This window comes from Apium graveolens, unplaced genomic scaffold (genome assembly GCF_009905375.1).
Source record: "Apium graveolens cultivar Ventura unplaced genomic scaffold, ASM990537v1 ctg6717, whole genome shotgun sequence".
NCBI lineage: Eukaryota > Viridiplantae > Streptophyta > Magnoliopsida > Apiales > Apiaceae > Apium > Apium graveolens.
Window position 1 is genome coordinate 50509 of NW_027419721.1, and position 16564 is coordinate 67072.

Consider the following 16564-nt stretch of genomic DNA (forward strand, 5'->3'; position numbering starts at 1 on the left):
AGGCCAATACTTTTGAAATCAAGCCGGGCACTATTCAGATGATGCAGAATTCTGTTTCTTTCTAGGGTGCTGCGCGACTGAATATCCCAACATGCATATCAGGAATTTTGTCGAGATCTATAGTACTTTCAAATATAATGGTGTTACTGATGAGGCTATCAAGCTGAGGCTTTTCCCATTCTCTCTGAGGGACAAAGCTAAGGACTGGTTACATTCTTTACCAGCTGGGTCCATCACTACTTGGAAGATCCCGCGCAAAAGTTTCTGGTGAACTTCTATCCAATGGCCAAGAATGCAGCTATAAGGAGTGCTCTTACTCAATTTGCGCAGCAACAAGGAGAATCAATGTGCGAAGCTTGGAGCGCTACAAGGAGATGTTGAGAAAGTGTCCACATCATGGTATGCCTGATTGGATGGTGATTACTGGTTTCTACAATGGTTTGGGGGCCCTATCTAGGCCCATGCTTGATGCAGCTTCTGGAGGCACTTTGTAGGCCAAAAGTTACACTGAAGCCTATAATCTCATTGAAACTATGGCTGCAAACGAGTATCAAAACCCAACTTAAAGGATGATGCCTGGGAAGGTAGCAGGTATTCTTGAAGTTGATGCATCTATAGCTATTGTAGCGCAGCTCCAAGCACTGTCTATGAAGGTCGATTCTTTAGCCAACTATGGAGTTAATAAAATAGCTATTGTCTGTGAGCTTTGTGCAGGCTCTCATGCTACGAATCAGAGTTCTCTTGTTAATGATCTGTTCAGTATGTGAATAATTATCAGCGACCGCAGCAGCCTGTGCCCGCTACTTATCATCCTAATAACAGAAATCATCCCAATTTAGCTGGAGCAATAATCAGAATGTTGTTCAGTAACCATATCAGCAAGCTGCAAGTAAACAGTTTAATCCACCTGGATTCCAGCTACCTCAACAATATGCTCAAAGGCAAATATATCCTCAACAAAGAGGTGCTGCTCCACCTTCTAGTGCTGATTTTGAGGAGTTAAAGCTGTTGTGCAAAAGTCAGGCTATTTCTATCAAGACCTTAGAAAATCAAATTGGACAAATAGCCAATGCCTTGCTCAATCGTCAACCTGGCATACTTCCCAGCGATACTGAAGTGCCATGCAGGAAGGAAGCTAAAAAGCAAGTCAAAGTTGTCACCTTAAGGTCTGGAAAAGTTGCTGATGGTGAAAAAGCAAAAGATGGAGAAGTTGAAGTTGTAGATGAAGAAGAAAGCAAAAGGAGAAAGAGGGGGAACCAAGGAAGACTACTGTTGAACACACTCTACCTGAGGGTAATACAGGGGAGAAACAACTTATCCTCCACCACATTTCCTAAGAGATTGGCAAAACAAAAGCTGGACAAGCAATTTGGTAAGTTTCTGGAGGTGTTCAAGAAACTTCACATCAACATACCTTTCGCTGAGGCTCTGGAGCAAATGCCTAGTTATGCGAAATTCATGAAAGGTATTCTTTCAAGGAAGGTGAAACTGGATGATCTTGATAACATTGCTCTAACGGAAGAGTGCAGTGTCGTGCTGCAGCAAAAGTACCTCCAAAGCTTAAGGATCCAGTAGCTTCACTATTCCTTGCACCATTGGCAAGTTGTCATTCAACAAGTGCCTTTGTGATTTGGGAGCAAGTATCAATCTGATGCTGTTATCTATCTTCAAAAAGCTGAATTTCCTTATCCAAAGCCCACCTACATGTCTCTACAATTGGCAGATCGTTCTATTACATACCCACGAGGCATTGTGGAGGACGTGCTAGTAAAGGTGGACAAGCTCATCTTTCTGCAGACTTTGTCATTCTGGATTTCGAGGAAGATAAGAAGATTCCCATAATCTTGGGAAGACCTTTCTTGGCTACAGGCCGTACCTTGATAGATGGTGCAAAAAGATGAACTCACTATGAGGGTGCAAGATCAGGATGTGACATTCAATGTGTTCAATGCAATAAAATTCCCTACGGAAGATGAGGAGTGCTTCAAGATGGATTTGGTCGATTCTACAGTTATTTCAGAACTTGATCATGTGCTAAGGTCTGATGACTTAGAAAAAGCCTTATTGGGGGTATTGACAGTGATGATGAGGAAGGCAATGAGTAGTTACAATATCTAAATGCTTCTCCTTGGAAATGAAAGCTAGACATGCCATTTAAATCTCTTGGTAATACTGATCTCAAGAATGCTGAGGAAAGCTCAAACCATCTATTCAGGAAGCACCTACTTTGGAGCTTAAACCACTGCCTGAACACTTGAGGTATGCTTTTTTAGGTGATGCATCTACTTTACCTGTTATTATTGCATCTGACCTTTTGGGTGGTGATGAGGACAAGCTCTTGAGGATTTTAAGAGAATTTAAATCGGCCATTGGATGGACTATAGCAGATATAAAAGGGATTAGCCCTTCGTACTGCATGCATAAAATTCTGCTGGAGGAAGGTAGCAAGCCGACTGTTGAGCAACAACGAAGGCTTAATCCTATTATGAAAGATGTGGTGAAGAAAGAGATTCTAAAGTGGCTAGATGCAGGAGTTATATATCCTATTTTTGACAGTTCTTGGGTGAGCCCGTGTAATGTGTACCTAAGAAAGGAGGTATACAATGGTAGCAAATGAGAAGAATGAGCTCATCCCCACTCGAACAGTCCAAGATGGAGGGTATGCATGGACTACAGAAAGTTGAATAAAGCCACTAGGAAGGATCACTTCCTCTTCCATTTATTGATCATATGCTTGATATGTTGGCTGTTCATGAGTATTATTGTCTTCTTGGATGGCTATTCGGGCTACAATCAGATTTGCATTGCACCAGAAGATCAAGAGAAGACTACTTTCACTTGTCCATTCTGCACGTTTGCTTTCCGCAGAGTTTCTTTTGGCTTATGTGGGCACCTGCCACTTTTTAAGAGATGCATGATGGCTATATTCTCTGATATGATTGGAAATAATGTCGAAGTGTTCGTGGATGACTTCTCCATCTTTGGACATTCATATGATGAATGCTTGAATATCTCCGTTTGGTGCTCAAAAGGTGTGTGGAAACCAATCTGGAGCTCAATTGGGAAAAATGTCACTTCATGGTGCAGCAAGGCATCATTCTTGGGCATAAGGTCTCTAGTAAGGGTCTTGAGGTGGATAAAGCCATGGTGGGAGTCATTGAAATCTTCCGCCACCTATTCTGTGAAAGGAATCCGTAGTTTTCTTGGCCATGGCGGGTTTTTATTGGCATTTCATCAAGGACTTCTCTAAGATATTTAAGCCGTTGTACAACTTGCTCGTGAAAGATGTGCCCTTCAAATATGATGATGAATGCTTGGCAGCATTCGAGACTCTCAAAAAGAGTTTGATCACTGCAACCAGTTATTACGGTACCTGATTGAAGAGAACCTTTTAAGATGATGTGTGATGCAAGTGATTATGCAGTGGGAGCAGTTCTTGGGCAGCGGAAGTCTAATATTTTTCATGTGGTCTACTATGCTAGTAAGATGCTAAATGGAGCCCAATTGAACTACACCATACTGAGAAGGAGCTCTAGGCGATAGTTTTTGGTTTCGAAAATTTTTGATCTTATCAACTTGGAAAAAAGGTGACAGGTATTCACTGATCACGTTGCCATCTGCTATCTGGTCTCAAAGAAGGATTCGAAGCCTAGATTTATTCATTGGGTGCTCTGGCTACAGGAATTTGAGTTAGAGATCAAGGATCGAAAAGGTACTGAAAATCGAAGTAGCTGACTCATCCTATAAGATTCTTGGATGACCCCCGATGTCTTACTCACATGTAGTAAGAATCGGGGTTCATCCAAATCTAGAGAGATGGCAGCTACTTCGATTTTCAGTACCTTTTCGATCCTTGATCTCTAACTCAAATTCCTGTAGCAAGAGCACCCAATGAATAAATCTAGGCTTCGAATCCTTCTTTGAGACCAGATAGCAGATGGCAACGTGATCAGTGAATACTGTCACCTTTTTTCCAAGTTGATAAGATCAAAAATTTTCGAAACCAAAAACTATCGCCTAGAGCTCCTTCTCAGTAGTGGTGTAGTTCAATTGGGCTCCATTTAGCATCTTACTAGCATAGTAGACCACATGAAAAATATTAGACTTCCGCTGCCCAAGAACTGCTCCCACTGCATAATCACTTGCATCACACATCATCTTAAAAGGTTCTCTTCAATCAGGTACCGTAATAACTGGTGCAGTGATCAAACTCTTTTGAGAGTCTCGAATGCTGCCAAGCATTCATCATCATATTTGAAGGGCACATCTTTCACGAGCAAGTTGTACAACGGCTTAAATATCTTAGAGAAGTCCTTGATGAAATGCCAATAAAAACCCGCATGGCCAAGAAAACTACGGATTCCTTTCACAGAAATAGGTGGCGGAAGATTTTCAATGACTCCCACCATGGCTTTATCCACCTCAAGACCCTTACTAGAGACCTTATGCCCAAGAATGATGCCTTGCTGCACCATGAAGTGACATTTTTCCCAATTGAGCTCCAGATTGGTTTCCACACACCTTTTGAGCACCAAACGGAGATTATTCAAGCATTCATCATATGAATGTCCAAAGATGGAGAAGTCATCCACGAACACTTCGACATTATTTCCAATCATATCAGAGAATATAGCCATCATGCATCTCTTAAAAAGTGGCAGGTGCACCACATAAGCCAAAAGAAACTCTGCGGAAAGCAAACGTGCAGAATGGACAAGTGAAAGTAGTCTTCTCTTGATCTTCTGGTGCAATGCAAATCTGATTGTAGCCCGAATAGCCATCCAGAAGACAATAATACTCATGAACAGCCAACATATCAAGCATATGATCAATAAATGGAAGAGGAAGTGATCCTTCTAGTGGCTTTATTCAACTTTCTGTAGTCCATGCATACCCTCCATCTTGTGACTGTTCGAGTGGGGATGAGCTCATTCTTCTCATTTGCTACCATTGTAATACCTCCTTTCTTAGGTACACATTACACGGGGCTCACCCAAGAACTGTCAAAAATAGGATATATAACTCCTGCATCTAGCCACTTTAGAATCTCTTTCTTCACCACATCTTTCATAATAGGATTAAGCCTTCGTTGTTGCTCAACAGTCGGCTTGCTACCTTCCTCCAGCAGAATTTTATGCATGCAGTACGAAGGGCTAATCCCTTTTATATCTGCTATAGTCCATCCAATGGCCGATTTAAATTCTCTTAAAATCCTCAAGAGCTTGTCCTCATCACCACCCAAAAGGTCAGATGCAATAATAACAGGTAAAGTAGATGCATCACCTAAAAAAGCATACCTCAAGTGTTCAGGCAGTGGTTTAAGCTCCAAAGTAGGTGCTTCCTGAATAGATGGTTTGAGCTTTCCCTCAGCATTCTTGAGATCAGTATTACCAAGAGATTTAAATGGCATGTCTAGCTTTCATTTCCAAGGAGAAGCATTTAGATATTGTAACTACTCATTGCCTTCCTCATCATCACTGTCAAATACCCCCAATAAGGCTTTTTCTAAGTCATCAGACCTTAGCACATGATCAAGTTCTGAAATAACTGTAGAATCGACCAAATCCATCTTGAAGCACTCCTCATCTTCCGTAGGGAATTTTATTGCATTGAACACATTGAATGTCACATCCTGATCTTGCACCCTCATAGTGAGTTCATCTTTTTGCACATCTATCAAGGTACGGCCTGTAGCCAAGAAAGGTCTTCCCAAGATTATGGAATCTTCTTATCTTCCTCGAAATCCAGAATGACAAAGTCTGCAGGAAAGATGAGCTTGTCCACCTTTACTAGCACGTCCTCCACAATGCCTCGTGGGTATGTAATAGAACGATCTGCCAATTGTAGAGACATGTAGGTGGGCTTTGGATAAGGAAAATTCAGCTTTTTGAAGATAGATAACAGCATCAGATTGATACTTGCTCCCAAATCACAAAGGCACTTGTTGAATGACAACTTGCCAATGGTGCAAGGAATAGTGAAGCTACCTGGATCCTTAAGCTTTGGAGGTACTTTTGCTGCAGCACGACACTGCACTCTTCCGTTAGAGCAATGTTATCAAGATCATCCAGTTTCACCTTCCTTGAAAGAATACCTTTCATGAATTTCGCATAACTAGGCATTTGCTCCAGAGCCTCAGCGAAAGGTATGTTGATGTGAAGTTTCTTGAACACCTCCAGAAACTTACCAAATTGCTTGTCCAGCTTTTGTTTTGCCAATCTCTTAGGAAAATGTGGTGGAGGATAAAGTTGTTTCTCCCCTGTATTACCCTCAGGTAGAGTGTGTTCAACAGTAGTCTTCCTTGGTTCCCCCTCTTTCTCCTTTTGCTTTTCTTCTTCATCTACAACTTCAACTTCTCCATCTTTTGCTTTTTCACCATCAGCAACTTTTCCAGACCTTAAGGTGACAACTTTGACTTGCTTTTTAGCTTCCTTCCTGCATGGCACTTCAGTATCGCTGGGAAGTATGCCAGGTTGACGATTGAGCAAGGCATTGGCTATTTGTCCAATTTGATTTTCTAAGGTCTTGATAGAAATAGCCTGACTTTTGCACAACAGCTTTAACTCCTCAAAATCAGCACTAGAAGGTGGAGCAGCACCTCTTTGTTGAGGATATATTTGCCTTTGAGCATATTGTTGAGGTAGCTGGAATCCAGGTGGATTAAACTGTTTACTTGCAGCTTGCTGATATGGTTACTGAACAACATTCTGATTATTGCTCCAGCTAAAATTGGGATGATTTCTGTTATTAGGATGATAAGTAGCGGGCACAGGCTGCTGCGGTCGCTGATAATTATTCACATACTGAACAGATTCATTAACAAGAGAACTCTGATTCGTAGCATGAGAGCCTGCACAAAGCTCACAGACAATAGCTATTTTATTAACTCCATAGTTGGCTAAAGAATCGACCTTCATAGACAGTGCTTGGAGCTGCGCTACAATAGCTATAGATGCATCAACTTCAAGAATACCTGCTACCTTCCCAGGCATCATCCTTTAAGTTGGGTTTTGATACTCGTTTGCAGCCATAGTTTCAATGAGATTATAGGCTTCAGTGTAACTTTGGCCTACAAAGTGCCTCCAGAAGCTGCATCAAGCATGGGCCTAGATAGGGCCCCCAAACCATTGTAGAAACCAGTAATCACCATCCAATCAGGCATACCATGATGTGGACACTTTCTCAACATCTCCTTGTAGCGCTCCCAAGCTTCGCACATTGATTCTCCTTGTTGCTGCGCAAATTGAGTAAGAGCACTCCTTATAGCTGCATTCTTGGCCATTGGATAGAAGTTCACCAGAAACTTTTGCGCGGGATCTTCCCAAGTAGTGATGGACCCAGCTGGTAAAGAATGTAACCAGTCCTTAGCTTTGTCCCTCAGAGAGAATGGGAAAAGCCTCAGCTTGATAGCCTCATCAGTAACACCATTATATTTGAAAGTACTATAGATCTCGACAAAATTCCTGATATGCATGTTGGGATATTCAGTCGCAGCACCCTAGAAAGAAACAGAATTCTGCATCATCTGAATAGTGCCCGGCTTGATTTCAAAAGTATTGGCCTGAATAGCCGGATGCATGATGCTTGACTGAATGTCATCAATTTTAGGCCGAGAAAAGTCCATAAGGGTTGGATCAGCTTGAACTATACGATCACCCATTGTTACAGGTTCTTTCTTTTCACTCTCTTTATCCGAATCTTCAAAAACTATCTTCTCCGGAAAGTCAAGAGTTGTATCTGTCTCCTCAGTCGTATCTAGATTTCTCTTGCGGGTGCGAGAACGTGTTTGCATAAATGCTCGCTAGAGTACCTGAAACAAAACCGGAAGCAGTAAGTAATAAGTCTTAATCAATGAATCCAAATGACCACTGATGGAAAGTACATAAACTAAACAAATTAACACCGAGTCCCCGGCAGCGGCGCCAAAAACTTGTTAGGCACAAAGCATGCGCTAAATAAATCACGCAAGTATACACGTTTGCAAGTAATATAGAATGATTTCTAGTTCGTTCCCACAGAGACTCTGATTAATTATATTTAAATAACACTTACTCACCAATGTATGATTACTCTTCAAGTTGTCAAGACAATAACAATTAAGGTTGATTAACTTATTAACTACGAGAATAAAACACTTAAATTAACAATATTAAACACACATGAGATTATAACTTCATTACTACTTCATTCAATAGTTATTGTTATTACCCTTAGCATGTAATGGTGATGATATTAATCAAACAACACGAAACTAATAAACGCCAACTTTCGTTGTACGAATACCATTCTACCAAGCATCCACAAGTAAGATAGAAGCTGAATAGGCATCAATTATGTTGAGACCCTATATGTCTACAGAATTTGACAACATAACAATTTAAGCGCAAGTTATTCATTATGATTACACAGGGTAAGTAAAATGGTTAGAGTTACCCACTAATCATGCATACAATACATGAACCTATGCTAACATGGAAAGTTCTAAATCTTAAGATTCACTATCGCTTCACAAGAGATTAACAGGCTATCTTACATGTTCGTGATGCACATAAGACGAATAAGCACAACCTATGCTAGATATCATACAAGCATCACATACCAAGGTATTAAACAATTAACTAAAAAAATACATAGTAAATCCGCTATGATCCCATGATCACGATTAGCCCATAATAGAACTCTTTGTCATCATGGGTTCATATGAAAACATGATAATAACACAACGATATAAACTAATAAAAATACTTAATAAAAACAGAGTACGTCACAAGAGTATTAAGGTTCAAAGAGTAAAGAAAACTAGCATCCACTGTTACAACGAATTAAAAGAATCATAAGATAAACGTATGCTTCCTCTTCTTCGTTGTTGCGTGCTAAAACGGTCTTCTTCATCTTCTCTCATTGTTACTTGTTGTTGAAAACGTCTCCCAAATAGGTTTATATAAGAGTCCAGAAGAACCAGTGCCAACAGAAGCCCAATTATACTCGAATTATAAATTCCAGAATCTGATTTTCCGCACCCAGGCGGCCGCCTCCTTCTTCCAGGCGGGCGCCTGCTACTAGGCAGTCGCCTGCTCCTTCCAGGCGGGCGCCTGCAAGCCTTCTGGAAAAATCCAATTTTTGCTTCTGATTTTGCTGAATTCTTCGCACAACTCCCCGAGACTAATTCCAAGCACTTCCTAAAGCTTATTTTGATGATATCCTCATATTTAAGCAAGTTATACCCTGAAATACAAAACACTCGAAAACGCGTCAAATACACAAAATAATCGAGTTCAAGACACCAATTCAAGCCGTTATAAGATGCTCTAAGTGGTATAAAATGCCACTTATCAAATAAATCCCACAAGCCAACTCACAAACCAGAAACGTGCGTGTGTGGATGCTTAACAGATATACTCTCGACACTAGATCAACTGTTGTGCATATGTTGTGTACTTAATGATTTCATAAACAAAACATCTAAGTAGATTTTACTTAGTGAAATAATGTAGCACTCGACGGATAAGAGTTATAGTCCCGATGGATAACTCATTATAGTCCCGACGGATGTTAACTTATTATCCATCGAGTGAGTAGCTTATGTAATAATAAGTCTGTAGCACAGTTCTGTATACATCTTTGTATAGATTCTGTAGTAGCCTATAAGTCATATTGACTTTAACTAGATATGCAGAATAGGTTGATTAATTGTATATAAATGATGTCTTGTAATTCTGCATAAGTGAAATGAAGTCAAGTGCCAAAATAGCTACCGACGGATGATTAACAAAGCCATCGACGGATGATTAATGACTATCAACGGATGTTTAATATAGCAGTCGACGGATGATCAACAAAGCCATCAACGGATGTTCTGAAAGTCGACGGATGATCATATATCCAACGGATATTCATAAAGTCCAACAGATGATCATATAAAGAATTCAAACAGCAGTTGAACAGTGAATACTGAGCACAGCCGTCGAGATGTATACAAATCTACTGTGGAAGCCCATTAACTGGGTAATAGAGGATGAAAAGTAGCAAAGCTTAAGACTGATAGTTTTTATGTTTATTTAGTCTTTTTGACTTTGTAATCTTGGTAATATATAAACCAAGAACGTAGCAAATAAAAGAAGAGAACTCAGATACAAAAGAGAGAAATCTTTGTAAGCAAAATCCTTAGCATTTCCCTGTATTCTCAGTAGTTCGATTTGTAAGCAGCTGTGAGCATTCTTGCATACAGAGTCCTCTCGATATATCATATATATCTCTGGTGGAATTGTTTAAATCCACCAGAAAGTTTTTAAAGACTCTTGTTTTTAATTACTTATGTTTTGATTCAATTAAGTTTCTATTCCGTATTGTGCAAATCAAAACACTTATATCTATATTCGAGTTGAACATTTTTATTTCGAGAAAAAGGTTCAAGAATTCCATTCAACCCCCCTTCTGTAATTCTTGCTATATTGTTAAGGGACTACAATTGGTATCAGAGCAAGCTCTTAATCTACAAAGAGTTTAAAGATCAAAACAATTCAGCAAGATGAACAAGAAAGACGTTGAAGTCAAGATTCCTTTTCTAGATAAAGATAATTACCATCATTGGAAGGTAAAGATGCATCTTCATATGCTTTCTCAAGATGAGGCCTATATGGACTGCATAGAAAGAGGTCCTCATGTTCCAATGAGAGCTGCAACAGGAAACAAGCCATCAGTTCCCAAGCCAAGGCACGAATGGTCTGATCCTGACATTGAACAAGTCAGGAAGGATAAAAAGGCCATGAACATTATGTTCAATGGAGTTGATGCAGACATGTTTGACAACATTATAACTGCAAAACTTCCAAGGAAGTCTGGGATACTATACAGATAATCTGTGATGGCACCGAGCAAGTTAGAGAAAATAAAATGCAGCTCTTGATTCAGCAATATGAGCATTTTCACAATGAGGAAAGTGAGTCACTCACTGACATTTTTAGTAGATTCCAGAAACTACTAAATGCTCTTAAGTTGCATGGAAGAGTCTATCAGACTAAAGACTCTAATCTGAAATTCTTTAGATCTCTTCCAAAGGAATGGAAACCAATGACAGTCTCATTAAGAAACTCACAAGATTATAAAGAGTTTACTTTGGAGAGACTGTATGGCATCGTGAAGACCTATGAGCTTAAGATAGAGCAGGATGAAAGGATGGAGAGAGGAAAGAAGAAAGGAGGATCCATTGCACTAGTTGCTGATTTGGAAAAGGAGAGGAAGTGAAGATGGAAGCTGTTGAGTCAACTTCTAAGGTCTGTGAAAGCAAGGGTAAGGGGATTGCAGTAGAAAGTGAAGATTCATTGAGTCAAGATGACATGGAGGACATTGATGAGCACCTAGCATTTCTTTCTAGGAGATTTGCCAAGCTCAAGTTTAAGAAGAACTTTGGAGCAGCCAAGCCAATAGAAACATGGTGGATAAGTCAAAATTTAAATGTTTCAAATGTGGCTTGGCAGGGCATTTTGCAAATGAGTGTAGAAAGTCAGATTCCAGTAAGAAAAGGTTTGAGTCTGTGGAATATAAGCAAAAATACTTTGATCTACTCAAACAAAAGGAAAGGGCTTTTATTACACAAGAGAATGACTGGGCAGCAGATGGTTTGGATGAAGATGAAGATGTCAGCTATGTCAATCTAGCCCTAATGGCCAAGTCTGATGAAACAGAGACAAGTTCCTCAAGCAATCAGGTAATTACTACAAACCTTGCACATTTATCTAATCTTAGTGTAATGATGCCATAAATGACATGTCTATAGAATTATATCATTTGTATGTTACACTTAAGTCTCTTACTAAAGAAAATGCTAAAATTATAGAAAACAACTTGTTTTTTAATGAGAGGAATAATGTGTTGAGTCTCGGTTTATTGATTTTGAGAAACTAAGGATTGAGTGTAAGATTGCCAAGGAGGAATTAACTGAGTCCTTGAAAAAGGAAGAGATTTTAAAGAAGCAGCTCGAGCGTGAACAAGAGGTGATTAAAGCATGGAAAACATCCAAGGATGTCCATGCTCACCAAAGTTTAAGGAATTGAGTCTTTTTGTGATGAAGCCTGGAAAAAGAATAAAGAGAAACTACAACTTAATTTGGTAGATGGTTTGCTGACAGATGTAGACTCGACGGATGATGAGGACTATCCGTCGGATAACAAAAAGTGTTATCCGTCGGATAACAAAAAGTGTTATCCGTCGAAAGATGAAAATCCTCATCCGTCGGCTGTAAACAAGCCCATTAGCAAATCCAAACTAATCAAGCTAAATGAGAAGTATGGGTCTGTTTCCAAGAACTTTGTTTCACCAAATGTAAATCAAAGAAAACCCCCTCTGGTATCTCTCAAAAGATACCAGTTGTAAAATCCACAAAAGCAAAAGAGGGGAGTATGAAGGAGGGAAGTCAGGTGAGGGAAGGGGTGAACATCAAAGAAACCCCAAGAATAAGGATGGAGAGTTGAGTGAATCCCAGCCTAGCCACACTGCAGTTTCCCAACAAACTGCAGTGCTTAAAAGGATAAAAGCTCACTTCTAGCTACATCATCCCAAAAGGATGCAGTTATTGAACAAAGCTCTCAGCCAAGAGCACAGGCCAAAAGGGTTAGGGACACAAGCTCACCCCAAACTTACACAAGAAAGAAGAAATCTAAGACCTTTGGGGATGTACAGGGCACACACACAGTGCAAAATGGTGCTAAAGACACAGTCCATGCACTCTATCAAATTCAGTTTGATGTGGCTCCAATAAATGTGGAGTCACAGCCAAAATCTCTAATAATAGAAGCATCTGAAACACCATACTCACCAACAAACTCTCTGGGAGTGGATATGATAAACACTTCAATTCCTGATTCCCCTTCTTTAACTCTGTTGGGGAAGCCAAAATCTAGTCCAAGTGAGCATCATCTTTTAGATGATTTGTTGGCTCACTTGCCAATTCTTTCAGATTCTATTGTGACATCTGTGCCCCAAATATCTTCAATCAACACAGAGTCAACAATAGTTTCTCTTCCCACCTCATTCATTTCCACTATCTCGATGGATATTGCTCATCTGTCGAATAGTGATTATATCCCGACGGATAAGCCTAACAGCAGTTATCCGTCGAATAGCATTACCACTCACTCGAAGGATATCACTTATCCGTCGAGTATCTCTGCACAACTTCAAACCTCAATTATTTCAGTGCAGAAGATTTAGTGGTTGTACAGTCACTCTTAGGACTGAGAGAGGAGAGTGCATTGAGTGAGAGGCTGGGTTGCTCCCAGGCAAAAGGAGAGGAAAAGAGTGAAAATCAGCAATCCATTTATTCAGGATTGGCAAAAGTGAGTGAGAGGAGTCCCACCTTAGTAGGTGAAGGTGAGGGTGTGAGGGTGGGGAGCCAGGGTGAGACCCTGATGCAACAAAAGAGAGATTTTGAGAGAAAAGCAGGTACAGAAGCTATAAGGGTGGATCCAGCCATTGCTAGTGAGTCAATGATTGTGACTGATGCTTAAAAGGAAAGACAATTTCAGCAACATTACAAAGCTGTAATTGATAACATTTCCTTGGATGCTGACACTTTTACTCACCCTGTGTCAGCCTATCAACTGTGGCTGCTCAGGGCAATGTGGAGGCAAGAATAGACTTTGAACTTATTACACACTTCAAAATCTCTTCAAAGAGATAAAGCTGCTGTCAATAGGATGCCTTCTCAAGCTGGTGAAGCCATCAGAAGAATTTGAAGTAAATTCTAATGATGATGACTTTGTTTTTTTGGATGGAAGCATGAACTTAGGGGGAGATGAAGGCCCAAGTTCTGTTCCAAATTTACCTGAATGGGCATGGACAAAGGAATCTACACCAGGACAGTTTGGTGTATCTTTGGTTAAGCAGGTTATGGCTATTCAAAAGGCCCTTCAGAAAACTTCAGATGCTGGTACCAAGGATATTCTTCAAGCTCACCTAGACTCTCTACAATCTCATGAAGATCCAGCAATTAGACAGAATCTGAGTGTGGGATGAACTCAAAAGGATATAGCTGACTTGAAGACCTATAATTCTGAGAAGCTGGATTTAGTCATGCCATATGGTACCATGCAGGATCTATTACTGAGACTGAGGAGAGAATCAGATTCTGAAAAGAAGCTGGCCAAGTTGAAGATAGAGTTCAAGTTATTGAGAATTCAGTGGCTACCCTTCTCAAAATCAACAGACTCAGACAAATCTTCTCATGCAACTGGCCAAAGCACAAGGCCTAACTCCTCACTGATGATAACAAAAAGGGGGGAGAGAGAACCAAGGGAGGGGGGGAAACTTCAAGTTCAAATCACAAAGTAATTGTACCTTCAATTACTGTCTCCAAGCCACCAGTTCAGATGGTATAGATCTACACTACAAGAAAAAGTTGAATAGACATCATACATTAGACATCGGTTGATGTTGCCACTGGATTTTAAAAGAACCAATACATCATCCCGTGTTATTCTGATGTCTATGTTATTTGAAGACATCGGATTATTTAATAACTGATGTGCTAAAATTACCAAAAAAAAAATAGGGCGCGCTCTTTCAATTTTATTCCCCCTTAGCGAATGTTTTTCCAGGTTCCCCCTCATTTACCAATTCTTCCCCCCATTTTCAGAAACTAAGTTAATAATTAAACTTTCACTCTCTCTCGTCTCACCCCCACCCCGACCTCGCTCTCTCCCTCTCTCCTCTCTCCCTGTCTCTCCCTCCCTCCTCACTCCACACCTCCACCCTTCACCCTCCACCGAAAGTCTTAAATCGTTTCACGGAAGGTTCAGAAGTTCCCCCAGATGTTCAACTGATTTAATTTATCCGAAGTTCTACTATCGATAAACCGATTCATTCGAGTGGAAGTCTGTTCAATTTGTTCGAAGATATAAAGCTCGAATTGGTATATAAGTGAGCTACAAAACTCAAATTATTAGTTCATTTAATTTTAAATTGGGGATATTTCAATTCTAAACCCTAATTGCACTTCATGCTTGAGTAAGGATCTATTTGTTCCTAATGCTACTTGGTACATGATTCCAGAAAAGAATACAATATTAAAACCTATAACTTAATTTATATACTTCGATTTTTCTATACTGCCTCGTGGTCGGGTTATCATTGTATCTCAAAGTTACTACTCAAACTCAAGAAGAACTTTTGGCTTCCCACCTTGAGCAACAATCATCGATGTATTATCTCTCTCTCTCAGTAATTAGTTTTGTAGTTGTGTGTTCTTTTATGCTTGGTTTGATGCTTTTATATAAAAAGTTCTGATCTTTTAACACCTTACCTGGATTAGATCAGTAGATTTTATATTAATTGTCTTTATAGTGTGTTTTATGGGTTTTTATATATCTTGAACCTGCTGACAATTGAATATGTAGATTCTTGATTGTATGTAAATGTAATTTAAACTTGTATTACAATTGTTTCAGTTACCTAAGCTAATTAGTTAGTGATGTATTGCGTGAATTTTGTTAATGATTGTGTGTCGCAATTATCCAAGTCTTCTTTAGCTATAAGTTGATGCTGATTCGTGATCGATTTTAAATATGTGCTATCATCTATGTCCGGGCTATCCATTTCAAAGTTTGTTATGTTCCTGTGTTTTCACACAGAGTAAGCACTAATTAGTATTTAATAGGTCACATATGTTGTAGATTTGATTTTGTTTTTGTTTTGTTTGTGTTTTATTATCATTTTAACTAATACTTAACATTTGGTGAAGTATGATTACTAATTGTGTCTGTGCTGCCATTTTTTTATACACTCCTAAAATTATCTGATAGAGTATAAAGCTATAATGTAGTCAAGAACATGAGTGTTATGATCAAAAGCATTGATCCAAAATTAAAAGACCAATTTCCAGGAATTTAATTTATTGCAAGGACCAGTGTTTCCTGCCTTCTCTATATTAGAGATCCTAGTTATATCATACAGGGCCAGTTATCAAGAAGCAGAATTTTTTATAAATTATAATACCTTGTGTGTATAGAAACGGTCATTGCGAAATTAATACCTCCCTGGGCCGAAGCTTTGCATACCTTGGTTATAAGCCAAGAGGTAACCTAACTTTAATTTGAATTTATGTTTGTCTAAATCTAACAAATATGTAACATGACTGCAGATATATAACAACATTTACTTCAGATCTGGTGTTTCTCCGAGTAAATTTAAATCCTCATCGAACCAAGGGTTTGAAAACATCATCTGTTAGTTTGAATCACGTGTAAGTGCAGTAGTTCTTCAACAGTATTATAAGTGACAAATCTTTGATCTCTTAGTTATGCACATTGTTGTTTCCACTCTGGAATATTTCTGACAAATATAATACAGACTGAGGTTCAGTGACAACTTCAATTTAACTTTTCTAAGTTTGGAGTTGAAGCTTAATCAACATATTTTTGTGTAGAGTGTGGTTTCACAGGCCTTTCAAAGCTGATAATTGGACACTCTTTGTGGTAAGGACTAGAGTTATTTAATATGATAATTAAAAAAAAATCTTTTGCACTCATACTCTTTGTGGTAAGTTCTAAATTAAACACTTACAATTCGA

The 16564-nt window shown here is 39.3% G+C and overlaps 1 non-coding gene across 1 annotated transcript; it reads left to right on the forward strand.

Moving 5' to 3' along the window:
- Window positions 1-7160: 7160 nt before the first annotated feature.
- LOC141703546 (small nucleolar RNA R71) lies at window positions 7161-7267 on the forward strand. Its single transcript, XR_012567596.1, has one exon. It is a non-coding gene; the product is annotated as a small nucleolar RNA R71 (small nucleolar RNA).
- Window positions 7268-16564: the final 9297 nt, after the last annotated feature.